This window comes from Sapajus apella, unplaced genomic scaffold (genome assembly GCF_009761245.1).
Source record: "Sapajus apella isolate SASKATOON/1434 unplaced genomic scaffold, GSC_monkey_1.0 scaffold671, whole genome shotgun sequence".
Taxonomy (NCBI): Eukaryota; Metazoa; Chordata; class Mammalia; order Primates; family Cebidae; genus Sapajus; species Sapajus apella.
Genome location: NW_022437597.1, coordinates 6,733 through 12,445, shown reverse-complemented (window position 1 = coordinate 12,445; position 5,713 = coordinate 6,733). Strand labels below are relative to the sequence as shown.

Sequence of the window (5,713 nt, the reverse complement as noted above, 5' to 3'; positions counted from 1 at the left end):
TTCTTTCCACATCCCTTCCCTCTAATCCAGCTCTTACAATCTCATGGACTCACATTTCCTCCCATGGTCCCTGAGCCTTCGGGGGAGGCTGTGGGTGACATTTTGATGGTGTGAGTGACACCTTTTGTCAATTTGTTTTCTACATGTTAAGCAGGGGCACAGCAATAACACAACCAACAAGTAATGATATGTATGCCAGGTGTAAGACACAGAATTAAAAATGCCTTTTGCCATGTTTATTCAGGAACCAAACCAAGAGGTGCAGAGCAGAACAGCAATAAGAACAGAAGACTACGGGTGGAATTAAAAGTGTTTAGCAGGTACCTGGTGGGGCAGTTCTTTCCCATTAAACAGAATGACTGTGGTAGCTCCATCTCTGTTGGATAGGACATGGGATTATGGGTGGGGAGTGCATACCAAACATGTTGCTAGAGGGGCGAAGGTGCTGGTATTTTCTGTAAAGTTACAGCGGCAGCAAAGGACTGTGTCAGATGGCAGCCAGGATGCTTCTTTAAGGGGCTGTGTTTATTGCTATGTGGAGTGTTTTGGCCCAGACTTCAACAGGATCAATGGAGACAACTTTAGTAGGAAGGGAATTCCTTGCAGTCTGGGAAGAAATGCTCTGTCCAACATAGGGAAAGTTGCTAGTCCAACTCTCATTCAAGTATCCCCTCCCCTGGCTCAAGATCTTGGGAGTCCTAAATAACCTTTGCCATTGGCCTTTTATCTGCTCCAGTAGAGATGCATCTGGTTGGACTTCCTTTACTGCTATGGTTAATGGACCCTCCTCTGTGGTGGTCCTGAGTCACTGATGTGGTGCCAGCACCATACTTGTCTCAACCAAATTAAGGTTTCTGATGGCCTGAGGCAGAACCTTTGTCTAACTATGCAAGATATTGGATTTTCAGAGTGCTCAAAACTGCGCCTTCAAAATACCATTTTTTCCTTCCAATCACTGTGTTGCTTGGGGGCGTGTACAGTAAGTGAAATATACAGTCTGCGTCCTTTTCATGCATCTAGTCTTGAGCACCACGTCTGGTGAAATGCATGCCTCAGTTGCTATCAATGTGTTGAGAGTATCCATATATGACACTGAGTTGCTCTGAGCCCCTGATGGCGGCTGTTTTGTTTGCTCTTATAAGAGAAGACTTGCAACAATCCCATGGCAGTGTATACACGTTAGTGCATACGTTTGTCCCGAGATTACTGGCAGGGGTCTGATGTAGCCTACCAGTCTCTCACAGGGGCGGCTGTCTCAAGTCTATGTCCAGGTGTATGTGGGATGTGGCAGAGGTACAGGTGGAAACACATGAAGCCGTTTGCTACTCCCACCACTAAATCTGCATAGCAGAGAGCTAATCTTGATCTGTTTGCTATTTGCCAGTGCACTCATGCACTGAGATGCCCACTATGGTATGTACCTAATCAACTAGCTCAGTATACTAATTTTTGCTAGGTTATCTGCCTCCATGTTGGTGGGAAGTAAATCTGACCAGTGTGCTGAAGCAATTAGGTCCATAGTGGGTTCCTGTAGGCTTTTCCAAATGTCTTTCCACACACCAGCTCCCCATAAGGATTTTTAAATTATATACCAATTATCTCAGGCCTTTTGGGCAAGCCAAATTGTAAGACTCTTAAGTACTGCCAGACTGTCTGTACAGAGAACTATAGGTGGTGGCTCATAGGTACAAGGCAGCCATGCAGCTCGGAGTTCTGCCCATTGACTGCTCTGTTGCATTCCCATCTCAAACCAGATACTATCTGTCTGTGGTTGTACGGCTACTACTGTCCATACACAGAGATACCTGGGCTCAATCCATCTGAGTACCAAGAATTGTCAGGAAAGGGGACCATGCCTTAATGTACCATTGAAGGCATCTCCTGTGGGGGCTCCACAATAGGGATGGCACTGGACTCACAATGTACTGGCCCTAAGATAGCAGGCAGTTCATCTCCTAAGGAATGCATGGAGAGGGCACTATGTAGTTGCATGTATGCATGCCACTTTTGTAAAGTGGAGACTTGGGCAGTAGTTAATGCAGGTCTGGCAAACACTCCTTCTACCCAGTCCTTGATAGGACCTGTTCTCCCTGGTACCAGGAAAGCAGCAGGTATGGATTCAACTTGTGGCAAGACCTTCTATACCCCTAGGACCTGTTGTTCAATTGGGAAATAGCAGGTTTCAGTACCCTTCCATAATTGTGACTAAAATCCTAAAGGAACTGCTTCTCTATGGTGGACTTGTCAGAGGGTCCAGTGGTCACATCCAAAGACACTGGTATTCCAGGAAGCAGGGACCCTAAGGCTTGTCTAAGCCACTAGTATTTTATTCTTCTCAAATGCTTCCTCTTGTTCTTTATCCCAGCACCAACTAGATCCCTTCCTCGCTAGTCAGTATAAATGTGGGATAAAAACCCACCAATTTCACAGAAGACCTAGAAAAATTTACAGCTATTTAACTGTTTTAGATAAGACATCCATGAGTGTACCTGGATGTCTTACCCAACCAAGTAACCTCTAAGAACTTTACAGCTGATTCTGGGCCTTGTATCTTTTGCAAATTGATGGCCTATCCTCTGGATTGGAGTAGGATGCACAATGCATAGAGATGTTACTATAGCAATAGCAAGTCTTCAGAAATTAGCATAATATCAATATTATGCCTGTGAATCAGGGTGTAAAGTGATGCTAAAGAAGGTATTAGCCAAATCTAACACAGCATGATAAATGCCTATATCTTGTATTATTTGTTCTATCACTTGAGTTATATTAGGCACAACAGCCTGTATCTTGGGAACCATTTTATTTAATTCTCCGTAGTCTGTTGTCATACACCAGGTGTCATCTGGTTTTCTTACTGGTCATTGAACAGGCTCTGGGCTGGCCAGATCCTATCAACTTTTTTCAGCTCCTGTATGGCTGTAATTTTTTCTCTCTCAACAGGAAGATGATATTGTTTCACATGAATAATTCATTGTGGCAGAGGGAGGTACCATGTTGCCAATTTGCTTCTCCTCTTATAATAGCTTTTACTGTTCAAACTGGTAGGCAGAATTCACCACTGATGTTTCTAAAGTGCATCCCAAAAGGATGTCCATAACCAAGATGCTTTCTAAGACAGATGAGATAAAGACAGTGTAGTAAGCAGGGGGGACTCCATCCAATACCAAGGAGGATTATTTTCCCCTGCAATAACCATCCATAGCTGCCCACTTACCAGGATGTCTCTGGGTTCCCATGAATTAAGGTGCATTCTGCACCTCTGTCTGCTAAAACTAAGGTTCTCTGCTTGTGTCTTCTTTGTAGTGGGGGCAGGGACTTGCACAGATTATAAGCTCCATGTGGGGCCTCTGTTCACCCCATATTGCTGATACATGAAGGCAACCTTGGCCCCCTGCCCCAGTCTGTAGGTCAGAGAGGAGTTCATTCCTGGGACACAGAGACTGGAGTTCTTTTACATGGGGTCTGTTCTCCTTTTCCCTCTTCTGGCAGGGCAATAGGAATGGAGCCAGTTCTTTCCAGGCATTCTTCTGAGTCGCTAAAACTGCATTAGGTTGTCAATTTATATTTTCTGTCTACTTCAGCTGATGTCGGATTATGCCACATTTGTTTCCTGGTGATCCCAACTGGGCCATTTTGACCTCCCTATTTTGGTCCAGCAGACTTTGTTTCTTGTTTTTCCCTCTTTAGTGATCTGTAAGACCTCATCTGTTTCTTTTCTGTCTCTCTGAGATCAGCTATGGCTTCTCTCAAATTATATACATCTTGTCTCCCAAGGGAGTTTAAAAGGGGCATGAGGTCATGCCAACCTGGGAGCATTCTTGTGATAACCTTTCATGCCTGCAGTAAACAGCCTTATCTAGTCCTTCAAATTGTTGGGCATATGTAGTCTGGCACATGTCCAGCCCCCTTAGATGGCTCTGTGCTTCTTCTAGATACTGCCATGGTGGACTGTGTCCAAGGAAGTCTCCTTCTTTTGGCCAAGCTTCTCTCATGGCCATTATAATTAAACCCACAAGGCTATGATCATGGTGCTCACATTGAGCAAACACTGTCTCAAAATGAGACAAGTGGCCATATATTATATTACATCATATTATATTATAATTGTTTTGCATACATTTCTTTTATGAGATTTGTAGTTTTGGCACTTATATTTAGGTCTTTGATCCAAGTTAACTATTTTTTTCTTTGAAAAATGGTCTTACTCTGTTGGCGAGGCTGGGGTGCAGTGACGTGATCATGGCTCACTGCAGCCTTGACTTCCCCAAGGTGAGGTGACCCTCCCATCTGGCCTCCAACATAGCTGGGACTACAGATGCATGCCACCATACCCAGATAATTTTTGTATCTTTGAAGAGATGAAGTCTTGCTCTGTTGCCCAGGCTAGTAGCTAGACTATGAAAAAAGAGAGAGAAGACTCAAGTAAATAAAATCATAAATGAAAAAGGAGACATTACAACTGATACCACAGAAATTCAAAGAATCATTATAGGATACTATGAGCAACTACATGCCAACAAATTAGAAAATCTAGAAGAAATGGACAAATTCCTAGACATGTAAAACTTATTAAGATTGAAGCAGAAAGAAATCTCAAACCTGAATAGACTAATAGCAAGTAAGAAGATTGAAATTGTAATAAAAAGTATCTCAGTAAAGAAAAGCCTGAGACCCAATGACTTAACTGCTGAATTTTTCCATACACTTAAAGAAGAACTAATACCTTCTAATATCATTTCTACTCAAACTATTCCAAAAAATAGAGGGAGGGAGAATACTTTCAAACTCATTCTATAAGGCCAATGTTATCCTGTTACAAGATACACCAAAACAAAACAAAAACCACCACCAACAACAACAGGCCAGTATCTCTGATAAATATTGATGCAAACATCTTGAAAATACTAGCAAAAAGAATTCAACAATGCACTAGAAAGAACATTCATCATGACCAAATGGGATTTATCCCAGGGCTGCAAGAATGGTTCAACCTATGCAAATCAATCAATGAGATACATCATATCAACAGAAGGAAGGATTAAAAGCCATATGATCATTTCAATTGATGCTGAGAAGCATTTGATAAAATTCAACATTTCTTTATGATAAAAATCGTAAAAACACTGGTTATAGAAGTAACATACCTCAAAATAATAAAAGCTTTATACAAGCGACCATCAGCTAGTATCATACTGAATGGAGGAAAACTGAAAGCCTTTCCTCTAAGATCTGGAACATGACAAGGATGCCCACTTTCACCACTGTTATTCAGCTGGAATCCTAGCTAGAGCAATCAGACAGGAGAAAGAAATGGTGGGCATACAAGTTGGAAAGGAAGAAGTCAAATTATCCTTGTTTACAAATGATATGATCTTACATTTGGATGAACCTAAAGACTTCACCAAAAAACTATTGGAATTGATAGATCTGGCAAAGTTGTAGGATTTAAAATCAACATACAAAAATCAATAGTATTTCTATATGCCAACAGTGGGCAATCTGAAAAAGAAACTAAAAAGTAATCCCATTTACAATAGCCAGAAATAAAATTAAATACCTGCTAATTAAACAAATAAGTGAATGATCTCTATAATAAAAACTATAAAAAACTGATGAAAGAAGTTGAAGAGGACACTAAATAATGGAAATATACTTCATGTTCATGGGTTGGAAGGATAAATATTGTTAAAATATCCATACTACCCAAAGC

The 5,713-nt window shown here is 41.4% G+C and overlaps 1 long non-coding RNA gene across 1 annotated transcript in view; it reads right to left on the bottom strand.

Annotated features, from left to right (window-relative positions):
- Positions 1-470: 470 nt before the first annotated feature.
- The window catches only part of LOC116546201, a 5,420-nt gene continuing 177 nt past the window's right edge, over positions 471-5,713 (bottom strand). The window contains exons 2-3 of the long non-coding RNA XR_004266623.1: positions 2,778-2,783; positions 471-482 (exon numbers count right to left, since the gene is read on the bottom strand). This is a non-coding gene — a long non-coding RNA (uncharacterized LOC116546201). The remainder of the gene's footprint in view (positions 483-2,777; positions 2,784-5,713) is intronic.